The 25,973-nt window shown below is 40.6% G+C and overlaps 1 long non-coding RNA gene across 2 annotated transcripts in view; it reads right to left on the reverse strand.

Annotated features, from left to right (window-relative positions):
- Positions 1-25,973, reverse strand: part of LOC121947727 (uncharacterized) — a 137,064-nt gene that overhangs the window by 38,819 nt on the left and 72,272 nt on the right. The window contains exons 13-14 of one of the 2 annotated variants that reach the window (XR_015777280.1): positions 21,924-22,082; positions 21,539-21,591 (exon numbers count right to left, since the gene is read on the reverse strand). This is a non-coding gene — a long non-coding RNA (uncharacterized LOC121947727). Of the gene's footprint in view, positions 1-20,057; positions 21,592-21,923; positions 22,083-25,973 lie in introns of those variants that run through there. The other variant, XR_015777279.1, reaches the window with a different exon arrangement.

Consider the following 25,973-nt stretch of genomic DNA (forward strand, 5'->3'; position numbering starts at 1 on the left):
ATATTGCAAAAATCACGAAAAACACCATAATTATACATGTTGAAAAAATGACCAAAAAGGCAAGGCTATAGTCAGGCAAAACTTGCAAAAAATGACATGTCCCAAAAACTGCTGAAAACACCTTAAAACAGCATAAAATAGCATGCCGAAACAAGCCATAGCATAGTATGTTGCAGAAACGACCAAAAACACCCTAATAATGCATGTTGAAAAGATGACCAAAAAGGCAAGGCTATAGTAAGGCAAAATTTTCAAAAAATGACATGTCCCAAAAACTGCTGAAAACACCTCAAAACAGTCTAAAATAGCGTGCAGAAACACGCCATAGCATAGTATATTGCAGAAACGACCAAAAACACCATAATAATGCATGTTGAAAAAATGACCAAAAAGGCAAGGCTATAGTAAGGCAAAATTTTCAAAAAATGACATGTCCCAAAAACAGCTGAAAACACCTCAAAACAGCCTAAAATAGCATGCAGAAACACGCCATAGCATAGTATATTGCAGAAACGACCAAAAACACCCTAATAATGCATGTTGAAAAAATGACCAAAAAGGCACGGCTATATAGTATGGCAAAATTTTCAAAAAATGACATGTCACAAAAATAGCTGAAAACACCTCAAAACAGGTGAAAGAAGTGTGTCGAAACACGCCATAACATAGTATGTTGATAAAACGACCAAAAACCCCATAAAAACACGTCAAAAAAATGACAAAAAGGCAAGGCTATAGTATGGCAAAATTTTCAAAAAATGACATGTCACAAAAACAGCTGAAAACATCAAAACAGCATAAAATAGTATGCCGAGACACACCATAGCATAGTATGTATACAAAACAGCCAAAAACACCATGATAACACGTCAAATCAGTGACCAAAGAGGCCAGGCTATAGCATGGCAAAGCAACTCAAAACATCATAAAATAGCGTGCCAAAACATGCCATAGTATAGTATGTTGCAAAAACGGACAAAAATACCATGATAATGCATCTACTTAAAATAGCATATAGAGGCATGTTATATGATACAGTCTTGAAAAAACATCCCTAAAAGGCCTAAAAAAAACCCCATAAAATATTACATTGAAAAACTGACCAAAAAGGCATGGGTATAGTTTGGCGAAAATGTCAAATTTGACATGTCCAAAAAACAGCTGAAAATCACTTATAATGGCATGTAGAGGCATATTATTAGTATACATTGTTGAAAAAATGTCCAAAACAGCCCAGAAACCCATAAAATAGGATGTTGAAAAAATGACCAAAAAGTAGGCTATAGTATGGCAACAATCTCAAAATTTTGTCCAAAAAATAGCTGAAAAACTACATAAAATATCGTGTTAAGACACGGCATGGCATAGAATGTTGCAAAAATGGCACGTTTTTGGACCACATGCTATCTTATCTCTTTTTAGCACAATTTTTGACCACATGTTATAGTATGAAGTTTTGGCATGATTATGGACCAAATGCTATAGTATGACCTTTTGGTGCAACTTCGGACCATGTGCTATAGTATGATGTTTTGGCACAGGGGCGACATATAGAATAGTATAGCTATAGTATGAGTCATAACCCAAAATTATGAATTGGTTTAAAGATAAGGAGCGTAATGGGATTCACCTTCAGCTCTCAGAAACAATGAGTTTTAAACTTAATACAATTTCAAAATAAAACAACCTCTGTGCACCACTCACTAAAATATGCACATATATATAATACAAATAAATATAAATGTTGATATCCAGTTAGCTTTATATATCAATCTAGGTTACTACAGAGTTCTTTTTCAAGGTGTACAGTGACCGGACATTTATACACACACAAATCAAAAGATCAATTTTCTTTATGAATGAAAGGTTTATTAAACTACTATCTCCACAGCAAAACTACTCCTAAATGATACATATAAAGGAGAGTAAGTAGGCATTAATGATAAACCAGTGAATAAAGCAAGGACAAAACATGAACTATGTGACAAATTGAACAAGAACCTCATAAATAAAGCAGCAATAAAAATGAGGGAATGAAAACCAGGGAAGAACTCAATAAAATGTGACATCTGAACTTGATCAGAAGCACCAGAATAGTGCAAGATGACCAAACAGACAAGAGTTTTGAGATTAAAAGAACAGTCAGTATCAAGCATCAATCAACAGTAGAGAGGTTAAATCAAAGGAAAAGATATTTAAAAAAATAATAATAAGCCATAATTGTGTTGATGGGATGTCCTAACCCTAACACTTCCTATATTTCCTAGCATCAACCCCATAAGCACAGGAATGATTGTTTACAGACCTAAGAAGTCTCAGGGAAAGGTTGGCTCTAGAAATTGGCAGTGACGTTGTCGTGAGGACACTGGAGACTGCGGGCAGCTCTGATGCTCTTTTGCAGTCCCTTTGGCTGGCCTCAACCAGTTCCGACATTGAAAACTTGGCTTGAGTTTGTTTTCTCCATCTCTCTCTCCCAATGGACTACTGGATCATATTCTGACACCTTTCATTAAAGTCCTTTGTTCCACAGTCTCTCTTGCACAGTCCTTTGGTTCTAAATTGTCATGTAGAACACATGTTGCACAAGCTGTTTCAAAAGTTCTTTCTTTCAAAGGTGGATTAACGGTAGATCACATCATCTCTGAGGCTGCTCTGGCTTGCAGCATGAACAGGAGTTCCCCAGGCCATAGGGTGGCTAGAGGAGGGTAAGGGAAAGAAGCAATAGCCGGAGCCCCAAGACTTGACCTTGGTTAGTAAAGGCGGTGCAGTGCTTGGCCTTGAAGCAGGAAAAATACACTTCTCCCTCCTTATCACTTCTACTGTTTTAATTTCACTGGATCTAATTTCTTCATAAAGTGTTGATAAAGGTCATGACATGCTTTTAAATCCTCAATATTTAAAACCACAACACTCTCCTCTGCTGATTGGTACTAAATACTTCTTTGGCATAACATTAAATAAGTAAGACAGGATTAAGCAAGTTAAACAAACATGATGAACATATAGGAGAAAAATAAGCAAGAGTAGTATTACTACACTGATATAAGTAAAGGTTATTCACATCCTATTGGAGTAAAGGTATAAAAGTACTAGCATCAGAATATGCTGAAGTGTGAAAGTACCCAATACAACCAAAGGCCTAGAAAATGAACATTACAATGAGGAAATCACAATTTGCATGACTATTAAACAAATATAGCATATGCAAACAACGATTTATATAGGAGGGACGATTAAGGATACAGATAAAGGCCTTCTCTTGATAAAAGGATTGTCAAATACAAAGCTGACATCTAATGACTTATAGGCACATAAATTAAATGAATCAATGCAGATCTGTATCAACAGTCTGATGTGGACGGTGTGGGAAGTGCAAGTTGGTTGCAAAACCATAAATTGTCAGTTTTTTCAATATAGAGATCTCCTGATGTCTTAATGAGTGTCCAACCATGGTACCCAGAATCTCCAGGCACACATTATAGGTGGCAGCGATTGCTCTACTAACTACATGGATGTATTAAATGGCCAACAACATTGGATGACAGAAGCCAGCAGACAGCCGAGGTAGGGAGATTAGGAGAGAGCAAGTGAAGTGGCCTGCGGCAGCAGCCAGGATGGGATGGGAGGCTTTCGAAAGAGATGTGGATCAGGTTCCCCCAGTCACTTCTTGCTGGTAACATAGGCAAGAAGTTGGGAGAAATGTCCACAATATTTTGGAATATGGGAGCTGAATGCTTTGGGATGGAGCAGAGCAAGAGCAAAGGCCTGCAGCCAGCTGGTGTGAACCAACGTATATTGGAGATTGCAACCCTTCGGGGGCGATTTAAGAAGGCTTGGGAAGGCATTTCATCAGGCAACTGAGGATGAAAAGCCTGCCCTCAAGGAGATGTGGGACCACCTGAGGGAAAGCATTAAGACCTTGTGCCTAGCCGACTTCCAGCGAGCGGACAGGAGACGTTGGGCAAAGGAGAGAGCTAAGTTCACCCAAAACCCCTTCAAGTTTTTGTCAAGGCTCCCTGGGGATCAAACATCAAGAGAGCTAAAGACAACTAAGGAGGAGGTAGAGGGGCATCTCTGCAAGGTGCACAGTGATCCAAGGAGAGAGGAAGAGCTTGAGCTGGCAGACAAGCTGTGTTGCCCCCTGAGAAACCCACTTTCCCTTCTGACAACGGGGAGCCTAGATGGCAAGAGGTTAACAACTTCATCCAAAAGACCAGGGGAAGATCTACTTCAGGACCCAATGGTGTTCCAAACAGAGTGTACAAGAGCTGTGAGACGCTGAGGAGATGCCTGTGGAAGATGCTAAAGGTTGCATGGGGTAATAACCACCGGCCAGAAAGCTGGCTCATTTTTGATAGCTGCTTTATTCCTAAAGAGAATTCCTCCAGCATTAAACAGTTTTGTACGATCTCGCTGCTGAATGTGGAGAGGAAGGTCTTCTTTGCAACCTTAGCAAAGAGGCTGACTCAGTTCCTGGTGAGCAAAAAGTAGATAAACATCTCTGGCGCAAAGAGGGACCAGGGTGACCTTGCAGTCTTGTGGCTGGATTTGACAAATGCTTATGGGACAGTGCCGTACAAACTGGTTGAAACAACACTAAAAGCGTACCATGTCCCTGGAAAATTTCAGCAGCTTCTTCAAGACCATTTTAGCCACTTTGAGATGCCTTTTTCCTCTGGGAAGTTCACCACCAACTGGCAGCGGCTGGAGGTTAGCATTGTCACTAGATGTACCATCTCTGTGATCTTGTTTCCAGCAGCAATGAACCTCCATGTCAAACCTTCATCGATGACCTGACAGTCACGGCAAGGTCAGTCCCAGGAGGCAGATGGATCTTGGAAGATCTGCTGGAGCTAACCAAAGCAACCAGAATGTCCCGGAAAAGTCACAGAACTTGTTTTTTCAAACGGGGCCGCGTTCAGGACACTTTTGATTCAAGATAGGGGAAGACATCATTCCAACAGTCACTGAGAGGCCCATAAAGAATTTGGGGAGATGGTACAGGGCTGAACTGAATGACAAGACAAGTGTGAGGGAGATGCTCAACAAAGCAGGTCCCCTTGTCAACAGAAGAAGCCCTGAAAAGGAAAATTAACAACTTTTTGAGGAGGTGGCTGTCTATTCCGAAAAGCTTTTGCTCAATCGGCTTTTACAGTTCAGGGAGCAAGATGCAGCTGCTGTTGTCATCAGTGTTAGAGGAGTACAAGACAGCAAAAGTCTGGTTGGCTATGATGCTGTGAAACAGTGTGGATGAGGCAGTCGACCAGGCAGACCTAAGCATCCAGACAGGACATAAGTATAACCCCTGCTACAGTCTGTGCGGGAGACCAGCTAAGCTGGAGCAAATCCAGTCTTCAAGTGGGTTGCAGGGTACCCAGGTTAGTCACTCTGGAGAGCATTAGGAATTCTTGGAGTTATTTGGCCTGTCCACAAAAAGTTGGCCAGAGACATCGCCAGGCAGGCAGAGACGGCATCGAGGTAGGTCTGGCTGAAGAAGAGTGAACAGTGGGGCAACCAGGCTGGCAGAATAGGGATAGGGAGGGCAGAGCTGAAGGACTGAGGTTCCAGGACACTGTTTTTTTGGTCGACATATACTATTACATTTTTAATAATTCTTTTAATGACAGAATACTATGGCGTTTTTATCATGATTTGCAATACATACTATATTATGGTATTGTTATAATTTTTGAAAAACATGTAATCCAATATTGATTTTATCATTTTTGGGAAAATATACTATTCTATGATGTTTTTATGATGTTTTGGATAACATACCATACTCTGATTTTTTTAGTGAGTTTTTGAACGACATTGTATATTATGACCTTTTTATCATTCATTGAACCGCATACAATAGTACGACATTTTCATTATTATTTGAATGACATTCTAACTATAACGATTTTATCATTTTTTTGGACAACATACTTTACTCTCACATCCTATACTATGATGGTTTAATGATTTATTGAACAACATACTAACTATGACACTTTCATCATCTTTTGGACGACACAGTATCTGTAACCTTTTTTTATTATTTTATGTGTGATGTAAAGGACTTTTTAAATGACAATTAAATTGACAATAACAATTTAAATGACAAATGAAATGCTGATTTCTTTCATCTTTTTTTGGAGGACATAATATACTATGAGGTTTCTATTACTTTTGAACAACACACTATACTATGACATTTTAATCATTTTTTTGATGACATGCTAAAGTATGACATTTTGGTTAAATTATTGGCAATGTACCATACTGTGACTTTCTTAATCATTTTTTGGACGGCATAGTATATTACAATGTTTTTATCATATTTTGGTTGGACATTCTATACTATGACATTTTCATCATGTTTTGAACTTCATACTATACCATGACATTTTTAGGATTTTTTGAAAGACATTCTATAATTTGACGTTATCATTTTTTGAACAACATACTATACTATGATTTTTTGAATGACAAACAATACCATGACTCTTTTATGATATGTCACAGCATTCTTTTTAAAAAATGTCATAAGTATGTCACAAAAAATATAGCATAGTACATATAAATAGATAGTATGTCTCAAATGAAAAAACGTCATAGTGTAGTCTGTCACAGTTTCGTACTCTGAAAAAATGCCATAGTTAGGAGTCATAGTATATAGTATGTAAAAAAATATCATGGTATAGTATTTCACAAAAAGGTCACAGTAAAGTATGTCATAAAAATGTCATCATTTAGTATGTAAACAATCTCATAGTATAGTATGCTAAACAATGTCTTTATACATAGTTTTTTGAAAAATGAGTATGTCAAATAATCTTGTAGGTTAATCATCAGAAAAAAATGCCATAGTAAAATATAACCCCAAAATTTTCATAGTACAGCATGTTGTTTCCGGTGGAAAAAAAACATACAAGCTTGCACACATTGTGTTAGCTGTCATTTTTCTACCTCTTGAGCAAAAGCAAATGCCACAGCTCCTTTTCTCTATTTTATTTGGTCATCTAGCACCAATTTCAAAAGCATTTGGGTCTTTTTTTACTGCATTGACAGCTTAGCTTTATTTTAATTTTTTTAAATAAAATAAAGTGAAATAAGACAATTAATTTGGCAATGCACCTGTGAAATACCTGATTTTGTAATAATTTCATACAAATAAGACAATAACAGATGCCACGTTTACCATGCAGAGCAGCTGTAACACAATCACTTAACAGTTGGTGGAGCTCTCTGCCCAACAAAGAAAGCGAGACAGGGATGGTGAGTTATAAACTGTACATGGCGACACAAAACCCAGAGAGAGCTGAAGGGGGCAGACACACACTGTGAAGTACACTTTGCTTAATAAACCTGTTTAAATGGAAAATGTAGGGAAGAATGGGCAGAAATTCCTAATTTGCTTTCACTAAATAAGCATTCATTAGAGAGCACACATTTATTTCTGCATGCAACCTGTTCCAGAGTCAGTTTGTTTTGCAATGCTCGTGACACACACTTTGTTCACCTCCCAGGTTTTCACAAGTAAGGTTGATGTCTTTTAACCCAAACATGGCCCCATAAACTGGCCTGTCAGAGGCTGCTTTGCCGCATCACTACTGAGGTGTAAGGAGGTTACTGTTCCTTCTACTGTTCCTACTACACTGTGCCTCTGAGATATATAGTTTTCGACAGCTTATGTAACATGTCAGCTAAACAGGGGAGACATTTCTGTGAGTGTGTGTGCACGCGTGCGTTTCAGGACATACAATATCGGTGTTTTAGAGGGTTGAAGGTGTTGGCAGGGGCAAGGAGTCGGGTCAGAGTGTCGGGACCTATCTGTCAGATTTGTTTGTGTCTGTGGTCCACGTACTGTTACAAGTGCACCTGCATGTGTGTGTAATCATGCACCCAGATGTACTGTATTGTGTGTGCAGGTGTGTGTGATCTCTCAGTGTTGTAGGGGTCAGTATGTCAGTTCCTACAAAGGGTTGCTGTTAGAAACATCCGCACAGGCTGCTGCTGTGGCCCTCCAGAGGTGAGAAAAGTCAAGAGGCTTTCTGATGAGTCGAACAAATAATCATAACAAGACTATAATTGGACACGTGGTATTTTGGTGTTATTTGCATCCACCTTTTCTTTTATTCTATTATGTCAGGAAACCTCATGGTGAATCATTGCTTGCTTATGCCTGTTTTGTCCCTGACAAGAGAGCTATACTCTAGATTTAACAGTCTTTAATGCTAATGTCTGTGCTCGCTGACCGATTTGTAGCTTTTTCTTTCAACTGTCATTCCTAGACAGAGTTTGCTGTTAAAGTGCGTCTCCGACAATGTGGCCGACAAACACAAAGCCAACCACCCTCTCTGAACTAAACACTGTTCCTACTTCCTTTGCCTTTGTAGAGCTTTTGTTTGCTTTCTCCCCGTTTCTTGTTTCTGCTCTTGTTATTTCCTCTCATCTCTTTTATCTATTTCTATCTTCTTTTTCTGTTTTTTTTACAGAACAGTGATAGAGAGGATTGCAGGTATCCATAGCAACATGTTTGCAAGTGTGTTGTGTGAGAGTGTGCGTGTGTGTGTGTGTGATCTGCGTGTGTAGCCTCTTGTCCGAGACACAACGTGGTAATTACCAGAGCTTACCTCGGCGCTAATTAACCGTCGCCGTGGTAATTGGAAGGGTCAAGTGAGCAGGACGATTGGCTCACCTTCCTGCATCATCCACCAACCTATCCTCTTCCATCCCTCGCTCTTTTCCCCCTCAGCTGACAACTTCGCTACTCTACCGTCACCCCTGTATCTCACCCTCCTTTCCTCCTGTCCTCCCTTCTCTTTTTCAGTCCTTCCTCTCAGCCTCCTTGCACTCACTTTAGCACCAAAAGCACCATTTCTCTCATCTCTATGTGACTTCTTGGTGTTGTTTTGGGTGGGAGCATTATCACTACATCTTTGGCTACCATCCCTAAAAAATCCCCCCTCCTTCCCTAACCCGCTCCACCTGATTGGGCAGACTGACAGCTGGCTGACAACCAGGGGTGGAGCTTTTGACCTTCACAGACTCCAGGAGTCCACAGCAGCATCTGATTAACTTACCAAAATATTTTTGTGCCATCAAAACAGCAATAAATAGGGGTGTTTGCACTCTTAAACATGAAAAATGGCTCATTCTGTGCTTTGTTTCTGCTGTCAAGTACATATATACTTCTCTTTTTTTTTAAGAATTAAAGCTGTAGTTGGTAACTTTTCCAAAAAACAACTACATTCACGTAGCACTAATTGAGATGGATTACATTTGAAATAACATAAAACTTCTCTGCCTTCTCTATTGCCTTGTTGCACTTCTACTGGCTTTACCACATGACCAGTCAGAGCCGTGGGATCACCAGTGCTGCTCTTGAACTGTGGTCAAATTGTCAAACTAGACAACGCTGATCAAATATGAATCAAGATTCTGTTTCTGCATCTCCTATTCATCACCTGAAATGTTTTCAGAAACATATTTATTGTACTGTTAAGATGTAAAATGAGAAAATTGGTCCTGCTGGTGGCCATGCTTGATACTTCGGTCAACTGTGTCCAGCATGACAACCCAGTAACAAACTGTCACATTTTACAGCTAAACGGTAAACTAAAAGTTTCTCAAGACATTTGAGGTGAAAAACAGCAAACGCACTTACAGAATACTGATTCATATTTGATCAGCGCTGCCTAATTTGACACTTTGACCGGAGTTCACTAGCAGTGGTTGACATGATTGACAGCTATGTGAGACTCCTCTGCTCTGACTGGTTGTTTTTGGTCAATTCTAACGCATGATATTTAAGGCAGTAGGAAGAGGAGGAGGGACATGATTGTTTTCACAGGTGCAAGCTAAATTTATAAACTGGACTGGATCCACATTTGTGTTTCCTTCCTACCTAAGTCACTCATAACTACTTGCTCATTTCAAAGTAATGTTATACTTAATCGGGTTGCAGCATTAAAACTTGGAGTGCCTATCATCAATCTTTTTATGATAACAAACCTCGAACAACAATGTGGGACAAGGAGGACTTGTTAGGACTTGCATCCACCAGGTAGCCACACAACTCTAAATGATTGATAATATTACTCCTTAATTGCTGAATCTGTACATAAGCAACTGTTCAGCTAAAAAGTGGTGTTTTTAATGGTGCTGCTGTCACAAGGACAACTGGATTGTTTTCCGTTTTATTCAGAACCTAACAACTACCAACAACACAGAACACACTGCATTTTGTTTTCAAAAATACCTCGACTGTACTGCCATCAGGTTACTAACTACAAAAACTAGGGGACTAGGTGACAGACTGAATTGCATAGAGAGAGTGAGGTTTAAAGGGAATCAATCTGAATGTCGATGGTGCCATTATTCTACAAAGGATACAATAAGAAATCAAAATTTACTTCATAATGATAAATTAGAGCAAAAACTTGCCTACTTCCACTTATATAGGTGATGATATGTCAATGCTGTGTTCACAACTTGTCTCTGCTGCCCCCAAGTGGCCAGATGATTAATGCAGGTTTAAGAATGTCTTAATTAACCCTTTGAATCCTTGATTGGCATCAGTATTCTGATGCTGTGTTCAGGCAATTTTCAAAAGCTATTTGACCCTTTGAATCCTGAGTAATTGACCGAGTTGGCAAGAAATGTCCCACAAGTTGCAAGAAATTAGTAAAAGGTGACAAAAAATTACCAAAACATAAGCTTTAAAGGAATAAAGGAGGATTGTTAGAAAATTATCCCCTAAAAATGAGGGAAAAATGTCCTGAAAACTATATTTCTAATTAGAATAAGTATATATTTTAAATTGTGTTACAAAAAAATACTATTAATTAATAATTCATATAATATATATGCATATGTTTGACATTAGGCACTTTCTTTTCCAATTTTTTCAAATTTCCAATTTTTTTGTATGTTTTTAACTTTGTTTCTAATTTGGGGGTAATTTTTTGGCCTTGTCTGTTAATTTGCTTGTTGCCCTCAACCCTGAAAGAAGAAAGAAACCAGACCAAATTGCTCAGGTTTCAAAGTGTTAATAAAGATTTTAGTGGTGTGAAAATGGGTTGATTATAAACATCTGTAGCACCATCCAATCAAAAGCTATAAACTCTCTAAACAGGAAGTCACTTCATCATAAGCTGACTTCATTATAATACATCCATGGTAAATAGTGGCGACGGCAGACAATTTTTTTGGCAATATAAAGGTGGGGCTAATCCATACACTGGTGGGGCTCAAATCAATGCCAACATTTCAATATAAGTATACCGCCTTCTCAACAACCACAAATTATACACAAGTAAAGATGATTAGTATGGGATGATTGCAGAGTCTTTTTTTTAAACGCAACCCCAAACGCAACAGATGCTGACGATCTACTCTGTGGGCAATTATGCACACACCAGCCCCTAAACCTTGCGCATTTGAAATCATGTGTCATACTTCACTTACTCACAAGCACACGCACACGCACACGCACACACACACACACACACACACACACACACACACACACACAGAATAAGAGAGAGAGAGAGAGTGAGAGAGAGAGATTTATAAAGAAACTTAAATGTATTTAACCTCACTTGGTCTGGCAGGTGGAGGAAGTGGGCTCCTCCCTGTCCTGTTCCTTTGACAATTTCCAATTTTCCAACTTAAATTCACTTAGCTACTAGCTGCCATGGCAGTAAGCCTATAATAGAGTGGTGAAGGCATGACGTATTTTTGTAGGCCAACCAGGAAAGTTGGCATCGCACTGGTTCCCTCGTCAAAAACCTTATAGGATTTTTGAATGGAATGTTCGATTATCACCAAAAATAAGTTTCGTGACGAACACAAGTTTATGACACATACACTTTTTGTTTCACGGGATATTCTTCACAGTTGAACACCACTTTTGTGTGTTTCGAAGCGTAAATTAAATCACCAGAAGCAAAAAGCTATTGTTAGGCTATACACGAACTACATCACGGTTGCACGACTTAAACGTCACAACTACAAACACTGTAAAAACACGAAGTTGTTTATGCTATTTTTCGATTGTGTTTAAATGTGTTTTTATAGTGTTTGTAGTTATGATGTTTAAGTTGTGCGACTGCGATCTCGTTCGTGTAAAGGCTAACAATAGCTTTTTGCTGCTGGCGATTTCAGAGCCCGACTTGCTCTGACGTCATTCAAAAGTGGACGGCGATGATCTCGTGAGGCAGCCATAGATTTTAGAGCCAGGTGACACAGTTGCTCTGCGCGATTGCTAACGCCTGGCTCTCAGCTGATCAAACAGTTGATCGGTTCAGATGTTGACTTACCAATGTGAAGTTTCACATAAACTTTTTACTTTTGTTGAATTTCAGAAATTTGGAATTTCCTTGTCTTATTTGGAGGGTTTTTCTGTTAACAGAGAAGATGTTGTGACTGATTGTGATGTGTTACAGTCACAAAGACTAAATACATTCATCATAAACTATACAGTCTATTGTACAGTATTTTAAATATTTTTAAGAAGGAAGGAAAAGAAGGATTAAGGATTAAACAGCTCAACATGTGGTCAGTAGTCTAAGCCCTGACCATAGGCTGTCTGACTGATCTGCACTGAGAGCTGTTATGATGGTTTTGATTTATTGATGTAGTTTGAGGGTGACAGATGCGCTCAGCAGATTCATATACAGCAGCAAAATGACATAATGCTGACATGATTAGAATTCATGTAAATGAAGGTTGAACCATGGACAGAAATCACAGGAAACCATCTGACTCGATAACATTTTGAAAGTCTAAAAGAGCTGCAAGATTAAATTTTTCAAACCGCCATTCAAGCTAGCGAGACGCTAATCCGGAAGTGGGTCGCCCCACCGGAGGAAGTTACCCGCTCGGGCACACTCGGCCACATTTGGCTACCTTTAATCGCTACTGCGCATGCTCTATGGGCCAGTAGATCTGGATATTTTACACATTTCTAAACCCGGAAGAAGAGCTTTTCTGCTTGCTGACCTCCCTATAATACATCCATGGATTCTACTTCTGAACTCGGATCAGTTTAATGTTTGAAGCTGTCGCCATCACTGCACAAAATTGCGCTGTCAGGATGTGGAGGCGCGGTGGGACCTTGTCAGCGGGAGATCACAGTGTACAAGGAAGTATGTATGAAAACTAAAGGAGTTGATATGGTACTTTTCTAAAATGTTCAATGGCTAAAGTGGGACTATGGCAATTTCTGGTAGGGCTGTAGTCCAACCAAGGCCCACCCTCCTGTCACCTATAGCTGTAAAAAATCTAACAGCTCTTTGTAAGTTTGAGTTGATGTTATTAGAAGACATTTCAGGTGACACGTGGACAAACTTAATATTTTAATCATGTGTCCACAGATAGTAGGCCTGGAATGACTTAGTCCCTCACCTCTGGCACTACATCTGCCACTGCTGGCCTGGGATTTAATCCTGTCAGAGCTCTCTGTCCTCTGTATCTCCTCCTCAACCTGTATTTCTCTACATTTTCTTGGTTTTTGAATGAAAAACACAAAAGCGTTTATTAAAACACAACAATTCACTCTAAAAGGTGAAGGGAATATCAGATATATTACCATGCAGTAGCAGGATCTGATTTTCAAGCCACCAATGTCTTTCCTCGGTTTTGGCAAAGAGCTGAAGGTTGCCAAGGTATCTGCTACTTTCTACGCATCACCCACTTCTTCTATCCTATCCCCTCTATCGCTCCTTGGGGTTTCAAATTCTCCTCATCTTTCTTGTTCTCCTGGCTCATGAAAAGAAATCCATCTGCCCTTTAGGGAAAAGAGTAAAAAATAGTCCTGTAGCTTAAATCAGACAGAAGAATGGATAGAGGTCCTTAGGAAAGAAGAAAAAAGTAGATAGTGGAAACTAAAGTGTTCACCGGAGCACCGAGGTGAGGAAGCATTGAAATGTTTGGTGATAGAAAAAGAGTGAGCTGTCGGCGTTACATATGGACGGAGGGGGAAAAAGGAAAGAAGGCAAAGGTCTCAAAGGTGCAGTGAAAGAGAGGTCAGGGGAGAGTGTTAGATGCAGATAGAAGAGAGGGCCGGTGAAAAAGGAGCTGGAGACCAAAAAAAAGGACAGACTGATGAGGAAGAGGATGGACGGAGTGAGCGATGAGAGAGCTGGAAGAGGGGAGATAAGGTGAGATGTGGGTTTGACATCATTACCGTCAGCAGGGCTTGTGTTTATCACACGGCTCCTGTTTACAGAGGAACTCATACTGAGAGGACACCTGGTGAGCTGTCAACACACACCACGCACACATGCGCATACACACACACACACACACACACACACACACACACACACACAAACTCAGAGCAGCCGTCACAATGGCGCTCTCCATGGTGCTGAACCCTACATGAAGGAGCCCAGTGCGCAGCAGAACGGGGCAGGCCTCCTCTTCGACTGTCCTCGTGGAGAGGCTCCTGTCAGAGAGGGAGAACCAGGGAGGAGAGGGAGAGAGGATCTATATTTAACCACTCTCCTCATTGTTTATTAATGAGCGGGTGTTTAGTCAGACCTGGGGTGCTGTTTAATGTATGATGACAACGTTGCTCCCCGGGGACCTTTCCCATACTCCTCGTCCCGCGTTTTACATAACCGACACAGATTTGGGGGTGGGGGTGGGTTGGGCAGGTTGGCCATGGGTGGGGGGTGGTGTGTAATGTGTGTGTGCGCAGACGAGAGGATATCCTTTCCCTTGTTGCTGAGTGGTGTACACATAGGGAGGTTTAACAAGGGGCCACGCTGAGGTTCCCATTTCTAGTTTATGCTGGGAGCAATCTAGAAATACAGCTGAGAAGCAGCAGTCTTCTTTTGATATGTTGGATCCACACATTAAATAAAAAAAACTAACTTAAAAAACTTAAAGATCCCCTACACTCAAAAATGTGGGTTTTTTTCTGTTTATGTCCACTGAAATGTCTGACCTTGACTACAATAACTTGTATCTTTGCAACGTAATCTGAGATTCAAACATGCATGCTAGATTAGGTGCATCACTAAAATGAACTAATACAAAAATGAATTGCTGTCTAACACGGGAAACACATATCGACGGAGAAACACACTTTAACACAATACCTGCCAAGAATGCATGAATGCATGAGTGACACAGGCTTGTCCTAACAGTTGCCTAGAAGACCTCTCTGGGTGCGGAGCAGAGGAGTGAAAACAAACCAATTTGTTTCCCCATGCCAGGCCAATGAGCATACAGACACACATACATAAACAAACACACACAGGCACACAGGAGGGGTGAGTCACGAGAACTCTGGGCATCCACTGAGCTTTAATGTGCTGAACAGACAGGAACGAGAGAAACAAGAAGAGAGAGGGAAGAAAGGCTGGAGGTGGCAGAGAAAAACAGACGAGGTTAAGAAAAGGAGGGGCAACGAGGGAGTGATGATAGTCAGGCTGGTGAGGTGGTAGATGATTACGGAGCGGTACAAAGAGAGATATACTGTAAGCTAGATTGGAGCATAAATACATAATAATGCAACATAAGGCAGAATTTAATTAACATTCAAATAATCTGCACTTTAATAAGGCTGTTATTACTATGGGGACACTTAATTTGCATGTAAGAAGCACACACGCGCGCGCACACACACACACACACACACACACACACACACACACACACACACACACACACACACACACACACACACACACACACACACACACACACACACACACACACAAACCAAGCTCAACATACAGTGCACCACGAACTAAAAAAGTACTGCAGCATTCATCAATAATGAAAAAGAAAGAATTTGGAAGACCAAAGAACAAATGAATCATACTGGTCCAGAGAACAGGGCAGACAAATGGTCACATTAACACCTGTGTGTGTGTGTGTGTGTGTGTGTGTGTGTGTGTGTGTGTGTGTGTGTGTGTGTGTGTGTGTGCATGTGTGTGTGTGTGTGTGTTCATAGAATGCTGACAAAATGACAAAACCACATTACAAATGAGTATCAAATACATAGAAAGGAGCAACGCCATCCTCACCAACAGAACAGTTTTAGCCCTTCAAAGAGAGATGGAATCACACAGAGCAACGAGTTAAAGGGACAGTTTACCTTAAAGTTAAAAATACATACTTTTCCTCCCACCTGTGCTATTTATCAATTTAGATTGTTTTGGTGTGAACTGCAAAATGTTGGAGATATTGCCCGTTGAGATTACTGCCTTCTCTCAAATTTAATTGAACTAGATAGCACTTGTGCTGTGGTGCTCAAAGCACCAAACAAGTATTTATAAAAAACTAAACAGCAATGTCTCTTTTCAGAAATTATGACGTGATTACTCAATGTAATCCACAGACCTTGTTGTGAGTACCTTTTACACCATCCAACCTCATCACAGCGCAGAAGGAAGCACGTATCTCATCATGGATGAGAGGCTAGTGGTTGTGACAGCGCAACATGTAAACGTTAATGGCATCCACCTCAGCTGAGCTTTAATGTTAGCTAGCTCTGTAGTGCTATGTAGGCTAGCAGTAGATGCACATGTACTTCCTCTGTATGGTAATACATTTGGTTGGTGAATTTGGTACAAATAAAATAGTTCCTACATGAAACCCCTCACAACAAGGTTTGTGGTTTATCTTCACATAGATTGCTAGTGAGTTGTTTTTTGTTGTTGTTTTTTTTTTTTGGTATTTAGTTTTTCAAATGTATTTTATTTTATTTATTCATTCATTTTTGGCACTTTTGGCACTGAGATCTCTACAGCCAATATCTCCAACACTTGGCAACTTACCCCAAAACAATAATAGCATGTTTTTCTTTCTTTTTTTTTTTTTTTTTGTTAAACGGTCCCTTTAAGTCCTTTTTAATTAAACTACTATTGAGCTAATTTAGGGCTGTTTATGGAGTTAGCTATGTTAGCCGCTAGCCACCAGCTCAGCCACCTCCATCTTGAGAATTGTGTCTTGACAACAAATTTTGAATTGAACCTTTAATATGAAAACAACAACTTTAAAGTAGCAATAATTTATATTGTTATAATCACAGTGTGTAAAATTACAATATGACAATGTGGGAGCAGTCGCTTGTGGTGATTATCAATTTTAGAAACGCTGTTTTTGCCACGTTTGAGTGGGATTTCAGTTTTTACCGTGGAGAAGTGGGAAAGTACTATGCAGCTCATGAATCCTTAGAGGTCTACACTGGCTGCAGAGTATACGATGTGCAAAATACTTTGTGGAACAAATGAACCCTATTCATACAGCAGCCCCGATATGTGTTCAATGTGTTCAATACAAACAGTTGACGCAGTAATTTCATTTTGTCCGTGTCAACTCTAGCTGCAGTAAAATCTTGTAAAATCTCTGTTTTTTAATGTAATATGTATGTATATGTCCACCTATCATAGTAGATAAGTTTCCAGCGATGACCACAGAATATTAACGTCTTTTTTTTTTGTGACGATATTGGTCATTAAATTTGATGCAACGGCAGTTCGAGAAAAAAGGCCTGTTTATACTTCTGTTACTTGTTTTGCTTATTATTTCTAAATCTTAAGGGAATACTTCAACCCCAAATGATCATTTGTACATCAATTACTCAAACTGCATCACACTGAATTCTTGAAGAAAGCTTTTTTTTTTTTTAATACCTCCTGTGAACAAGAATCTAACGAGAGTCTAAAAATTTAGAAAATTCTTGAGAAATTTTAAGTTATAGGGGTCCACATTTAACGACAAAATATCCACGGGGTGACTTCTAGCTCATCAGGTAGAACGTACGCCCCATATGCCTGAGGCTTCTGCAGCGGCCCAGGTTAAAGTCCAGCCCGAGGCCCTTTGCTGCATGTCATTCTCCCCTCTCTCCCACCTTTCCTGTCTCTCTGCAACTGTCCTATGAATAAAGGGAAAATTCCCCAAAAAAGGATTTCTTTAAAAAAATAATAAAATGGATTATAAAAATAATTATAAAAAATAATCCAAGTCTCATTTATCCAGTTCAGTGCTTCCCAAACAGACAGCCCTTATCCATCCCCTCTAAAGCCAGACTCCACTTACAAGAATAGTAATTTAAATCCTTACATTTTACCTCACTGAACATGGGAGCTGCTAGTCTACTGCTGCCTTAATCATTAGTTTGTTTGTGTTACTGTATGACTTTGGCATTTTAAAGGGTTATTTTGGATTCACCAAAGTCACACATAACACAACATTACAAATTTAACATAACACAGGATAATAAATTGATATACAAATAGTCATTTGGAGTTGAAGTATTCCTTTAGTATTTGGTGGTCATCTCATGAGACTCTTTTGTAGGTGTGATATAAGTTAGTTTTTTCTCTTGTGGCGTTTCAATCTTGTATGTATGTGTGTGTGTGTGTGTGTGTGTGCGCGTGTGTGTGCATGTGTGTTTGTGTACATAGCTTTGCAACTGTAAATTTACCCAAATGCCCAGTGTTTCAACTCATGTGTGTTCATTGTTTGCACAAGTTCACCAGTGTGTGTAAATGTGTGTGATCACTCTGTTCTTGAAGTATTTCAGTCAACATTATTTAGTCAAAGCATTTCATTATTTGTCTTTATGTAACAGCTGCCTTGAGCATCTGACATGCATCCCTCATGTGTGTGTTTATTTGTGTGTGTGTAGGTGTGTGCTGTACAGTAAAGATCCTTTGAGTCCATGTTTACATAAGAGTAGCAGGCATTTCACCGTTCCATGGCATCGGGAAAGCCCTTTTCCACCCACATCCGCTGCTGCAGTCTGTTAGCGAGAGTTGAGTACACGTACACACACACACACACGAACACACACACACACACACACACACACACACACACACACACACACACACACACACACACACACACACACACACACGCTACAACTGCCGCCTTGAATAATGAAACACGACCCTCTTGATATGGCTTCATAAATATTACATCAATAATCCAACATTAATGGGTTTTCCTTCCATGTAATCCTGCCTTCTTATTTGTTTAGAGCTGCCACACAAACAAAAACTCCTGGAAAGTCAGAACCTCGCTAGTCGCACTTCCTACAGTATATTGTAAGACCTATAGACAACAATATTGCAGGCTGTTTGCCAAATGGATTTGTTTACAGCACATATGTGCATGGCACTGGTTTACTAAAAAACACATTGTATGTTGAGCATTAGAGAAAGTGAATAATACAGGTTTTACCTTATGCCTATAGGTGTTATTGTTTGCTCTGATGTCTCACTGTGATCACAGGCCTCACAGCTGTTACAGCATGGGGGAAGCCCTTTGTACATCTGTGTCTCCGTGTGTGTGTGTGTGTGTGTGTGTGTGTGTGTGTGTGTGTGTGTGTGTGTGTGTGTGTGTGTGTGTTACTGCGTGTGTTTGCTTTTGTAATGAGGCTGCTGGTTTTTGGGGAAAGCCCAAGGGCTAACCTCCACCCACTCACTGTTTCTGGATACCTCTCTGTGCATCACTGTGTCTCCCTTGCTGTGTGTGTGTGTGTGTGTGTGTGTGTGTGTGTGTGTGTGTGTGTGTGTGTATTCAGGGGTTATACTCATCCTATCCAACTGGATCGGCCTCTGGATTTTTGACTCGCTCTCTGTCTCTTTCTTTCAACCCCTATCTCTGTGTTTCTGTGTCTCTCTGCCCTTTTCTTAAAATTGTTATCATCTGCATGTTTTCACTCCCTCACTTCCTCTTATCACTGTACTCTACAACTCAAGGACACAGATGAGACTTGAGTTCTGTTATCTTCCTGCAGAGTATAATGGGTGAGGCCTGTCATGTGTGTTTGAACATGGAGCTCTAAAACACCTAGTAATTTTTGAAAAGAGAGATTCTAATATACAAACCATATTTATTCTATTGCGTGTACCTTTAAAACTAACGCATGCCCAAACCACTTACATTTGTAAGTAGCAAATATGTAAGGTCAAATGAATGTTTTTATCCACTCGGTAAAATCAGAATCCATTTGCTTCTTTCGGTTTGCTAATGTATTCAACAACAACAACAAAAAAGCACATGAGATGCATTGCTGCAAGCAGCTAAAAGGACCTTGAGACACTGTTTTATTTCCAATACACACATTTCCATAGAATTAACTGTGTAATTGCTTTTGGTTTAAATATATCAACCACTTTCACATTTTCCAAACTTCCTTTAGTTTTTTTTTTCTTTTTTACTATCACTTGTTACTTATTTATTTATTTACTTATTTTAATCAGTATTATTTTTATAATTATTTTTATGTATTTCTATGCTATTTTTGATCTATGGTATTAGTCCTTTGTTGGTCTTGCACTTTGGGCCACACTAAAATATTTCAAGAACAACCATGAAAATCAATATAGGCATTCATGATCCCCAGAGGATTAAGCCCTAAATATTATTTCATCTCAGGCTGTTCTAATGCACTATTTGTATGTATTCTCACAAAAATGTAATGCACCAAAATTTGTATATAACCCATGTGCTCACGAGTCAGTAATTTGTGTATAAACCACATAATCGTTGCGGCTGGGATTATGTAAAAATACGCTGCGCAAGGAGGCAGGCTGGGATGGTGGATGGGTCAACAAAACAAACAACTTTCTCCCAAGAGACAAGTGTCTGGAAACATGTAAAACCAAGTCAACTTTGAGTCATTTTAAGGTACATCATCTCCATGTTTCTTTTTCTACACCTAACCTGAAGTAGGTAATGCAGCACTAATTCATTTAATATCATATGAGCCATTTTATAAGACCACTTTGTTCATCTACATTTGAATGGATTACCATGACATTTGCAACAGACATATGCTAACAAATGGTTTGAAATAACTGATTTGGGAATAAGTATGGGCTGGACATAATTGAAAAAAAATATGATACCAGTACATTTAAAGCGATACTGATATCAGTAGAGTAATTTATATGATACCCATAATGTGAGTGGAGTGGCATGTATGCCATAAAACTACTATTAATGAATGGTAAATGGACTGTACTTGTATAGCGCTTTTCGAGTCTTTTCGACCACTCAAAGCGCTTTCACGCTGACCGCTGACCTTCCGATTAGATGACGACCAACTCTACCTCTGAGCCACGGCCCCAGCTTGAGCTGTTATTTTCTTTAATCAATAGAGATAGATAGATAGATAGATAGATAGATAGATAGATAGACAGATAGATAGATAGATAGATAGATAGATAGAGAGAGAGAGAGAGAGAGAGTGTTACCACATTCGTTTTACAGCTCATGCTATACTGACACAACACCTCCCTTCATCGTATTGAAACATCCCAGCTGGCCACCAATGTTGTTAGACATTGATAATTTGTTTCATTTAGGTTGTGGCATCTGGTGACCGGAGAAACTAAAGCCGCTGCTGCTGAGTGAGAGCTTCACACCGGGGAAACTTGTAAGAGTCCACCTGGCTGCACGCACACACACAGGTTTAACAATGGATGCAAGTTGCTCGGATGTCAGTTTGTTGGGATAGTTCAATGGCATGATGTCAGATGTTAGCTGCTGCTGCAGCTGTGTAGCTCGTGCTTACCAGGCAGACGATGAACCGATGGCTCACCAGGGGACAAGTAGTTCTGGAGATGGCTGTAATAGAAAGTCAAGAGTCAAAACACGTTCATACAAGAAAATAACCCATTCCAGAAATGTCACACATAGATGTTAAAAACTCTTTTTCCCAAAAAGAACACTGTGTTTTGAAGACGCTTGAAGCCCTTAAAACACCAGACATGGACCAGATAATAAAAACACTTAACTCACACATTCTAAACAAAAATTGAACCTACTCATTACTTCTTATTCACAATATTGCACAGATGTCCATATCATTTTCACTTCACCTTGTGCATCTACTAAATTTGCATTTTTTCAAAAGAACTAACTCTTATCATCACTAATCAATATCTACTGCATCATACCCTGTAATCCTCACGGTCAGTGTTTGGCTGTCGGTGAGCAGCAGCAACCGTTGGCTCTTGTCTGCTTTTTTTCAACTGATTCAGTATGTTGAATCCGCGCCTGAGTAAGCGGAGTCCATTAGTGAAAGAAATCCCTCTGATCGGCAGTTCAGCTCAGCGCTTGAGAAGAGAAAAAGAAAACAGGAGAGTCAACAAAATGCTAACAGAGAATAAGGTCGTAAAAAAAAATGTTACATAAGGTAAAATTATTTTTCTTTAGCCATTTAGATCTTTACCAGAAACATTTCCTGATGGTTTGTGTTATTGTTCACTGGTGTACGGTAAATATGCTTTGTTCTTTCAAAAATTGGATTGTGTTGTTAATGTGTTTACTGGCTAACTACTATTGAAATCCTGTTTCCCTTTCTGAATTATAAATATAGACTTTCGACATCGTTTTTTTTCTGTCATGCAGATGCAGAACGAACATGCTGGTTGGCCGTCTGATGTAGTTTTTGAGATGTGTTCATGTGCAACTTTCTGGCTGAGACACAGGCAACGTGAGAAAGCGCAACAGTCAGCTTTGTCGCAGCTAGTTCTTTGATGTCAGTTTGGTGTCTCTGGGCCTTTAACCAGAGGCTGTGAAGCTGTCCAGTGTGCTGAAACTAACAGAACTGCATCTTCATCCTACCGACAAAAACATTGCTCCAGAATCAGCATGTCAGCGTGACACCCACTCTGTAAAATGCCAGAGGAAACCCCATGGAGGATCGGTACACCTCCATGTCATATGACAGTGTTCACACCATTTGTTTCTGAATTCATTCTCACCATTATTGACTAATCAGCCGTGTGTCTGTGTGGAGTGATACAGAGTGTAATGTGTGTGTGTGTGTGTGTGTGTGTGTGTGTGTGGGTGAGGTAATAAGTAGAGTCTGTAAGTAGCAGTGTGGTGGGAGGAAAGGTACTGGCTGTTATTGCATGTAGAGTGGGAGGCAGGCAGGCAGAAGCAGGGCTCCCCTGGTTACTGTTGCTCTGTGGGTGGCTACCGGCAACCAGGCTCTCCTCTCTCCTCATGACACTGTCGCTGGGCTGAGGGGGCGATGGACGGGACTACCTCTCTCTCTCCCTCTCTCTGTCTCTTCAACTCATACTCCACGCCCCCTTCCTATTGTCCTTTCTACTCTTTTTCCCTCTTCTTTCCCACCAACACAATCTTTCACTTTCTTCCGACATCAGCTCCTGCATCTTGCAATCCCTACGCTGAGTTTCTCTATAGGTTTTCCTCATGGGTACCTCTCCCACGCTGGCCCCCCACCCTGTGGTGCAGAATGGAGGTTTCTAAACTCCACAGTGGTCTGAGGAAAGACCTTTTCTCCATCACCACAGCCTCCACAGCCTCCACACCCACCACATGAACCCCTTACCTGTCGCTTTCTTCTCTATTTACTTTTTGACATCGATCCCACCACACACTATAACCCAGAGTCCATATACTTTGGTATGAATTGTAATGTCACTGACTTTTCCTCTTTTATCACCTCTTCTCATAGTTCTATCTTCTTGCTTTGCTTCCTCTCACCATCACTTGGTGCGTCATTGCTTTATACCTGTTTTCACTGAGTTTTTTGTTGCTATCTTTATTGCTGGATCTTAGTGTGTGTGTGTGTGTGTGTGTGTGTGTGTGTGTGTGTGTGTGTGTGTGTGTGTGTGTGTGTGTGTGGTCAGCTGTTCTTAGTGCAACACAGCTGATGTCAGATTGGACAGTCTCAAAGCAATAAGGCAGTAATCTCTTAAAGGCCCAGAGGCTTTTAAGTCCACACGTTCTCTCATCTCTCTTCGCGTACTCCGTTACCTCCCTCCCTCCTTCTCACCTTTAGAAAGAAAGACCATATTACCTCTAAATGGATCTTTTGGTGCGGCGATGCCCTCCTAGCTCTCTCTCTCTCACACACACACACACACAATGATGCATACATGCGTGCTTACACACTTACAAAAGTGCGTGTACACACACTCGCGCTCCTCTGGACGTTGCTCTGCACCCACCATCTTTATGAAGCTGAGAATTATCCCACCATAGGTAATCATAACTTGCCATACCTGGGACTCATACAAATACACCTTGGCCCCTTTTCTTTTATAATGTGTATACAATGATCTAATATAGAGGCTGCAGGCCAGGGCTTGATAGTTCTGACACCAGTGGGAATATTCAGTGACCCAATGCTATTTTCAGTCTCTTGACTGTGTCACATTTGTGTGGCAGACATGAGCAACGCAGGACGCACAGTGCAACTGTAGCATATTCTCCTCATCTTTCTGTGTGTTTACACCGAGGAATAGCTTCAGAGCACAGAAGCATTAAAACTGTGTCTTCATAGCGGCGTGCACAGAAATAGAAGCACGCTATGTCGTTTGATACAAAATGTGCGCTTAGGGTGAGCATGAAAGCAGGACGGGCAGACAGACAGGAGAGCGAGCTGCCCCCCAGCTAACACTTATATAACAATATGTCTAGGATATATAGCACACAGAGGATCCATACTGTTGTTGGTCAACAGTAGAGTCATTTAATACAGGCCTGTAGGAGCCTGATGTGCTGATGTGCATATGCATCCCACAATATTTTCCACTGCCTCAAAGTTTAGAAGAAACTTGTGCTGATAGCACTTCTACGAAAGTTTATATTCGTTTCTTGAGTGCCAGAACAGCACCAGCAAGGAACGGGCCTGCATGCTTAGACTTTCTTTGGATCCTGAGCTGTCTCTATAGCAACCACTGTAGGCAGTTGCTGTGGTAATCACGAGCTGTTCCTGCCCCTGGCATCCTTAAGTGTTTGAAGTTGTCCCAGAGGTACTCTGCTGAAAGGGTTAACTCCACCGCTCCCCTGATAAACGTGTTTGCCGGCACGCTTATTTGTCTCTTTGATGTTTCCCAGTGAAGGGGTTATCTGGCATCCGGGTCTATCTGGAGGTGTTTGGAGTGAACAAGCGGCGGGCCGCTGTCTGACATTGATGCTAAAGCCAAAAGAATAGGTCAATGTGTCTTCTGGTTTGCAGATGCGCTACACAAACGAGATGCCCACCACTCAGCGCAGCGTGGCACCCCAGGGTGAAGGGGTGTCAGAAGCCGTTAGCCAAACAGAAGCAACGGGCGCTGACACCAGTCAGAATGGCAGATGTCCACACGACTAGGCAGGGTGGCACATGAGGGCACGGGACAGGCCAGAACTGGCTTACAGAGGCTGTCCCCCCTGGATATGGCAGGAAGCAGACAGAGGCGTTTCTAACATGGGCAGCAGACTGCACCTACCACGGCTCAACCACTGTTAAACTCAGAGCCACATTAAAGGCTGACAAAATTGATTATGAGCTGATACTGGCAGTGACCTGTTGGGGCCGTGTATGCATGCGTGTGCGTGTGTGTGCGTGTGTGTGTTATACATCTATCTTTGTGAGAACCAAGAGTTTTAGGCCTCCAGAGGGAGAACTCAGATGTCACCCTCACTTATTCAAGGGAGTGTTTAGGTTTAGCATTAAAGGGACGGTTCGTGTCCCTTTCAAAAACACATTTTTTTTCCTTTTACCTGTAGTGCTTTTTATCAAACCAGATTGTTTCGCTGTGAGTTGCAGAGTGTTAGAGATGTCTGCCTTCTCTCCAATATAATGGAACTAGATGACACTCGGCTTGTGGTGCTCAAAACACTAAAACAAGTACATAACTCACAAGAAATGTCTTTTCAAAAATTATAACCCAGTTACTTATGATAATCTGCGGACCTTGTTATAAGCAGTTTCATGTAGGAATTATTTTCTTTCTACCAAACCCCCACCATCAGTATCACAGGTTAGAAGGAAGCACGCATCTACTGCTAGCTCACCTAGCATCATTGTGCTGCGAATGTTACTACTCAGCAGACGCCATTTATGTTTACATTTCACGCTGTAGCATTATACATGAGTAGATGCACACTTCCTTCCACGCAGGATAACAGTTGGCATGGAGAAAAGGAAATAGTTCCTGAATTAAACAATAATAACACAGTCTGTGGATTATTTCAAATAACCA

The sequence above is a fragment of the Plectropomus leopardus genome, chromosome 8 (genome assembly GCF_026936395.1).
Source record: "Plectropomus leopardus strain MGB_pleo_1.0 chromosome 8, ASM2693639v1, whole genome shotgun sequence".
Taxonomy (NCBI): domain Eukaryota; kingdom Metazoa; phylum Chordata; class Actinopteri; order Perciformes; family Serranidae; genus Plectropomus; species Plectropomus leopardus.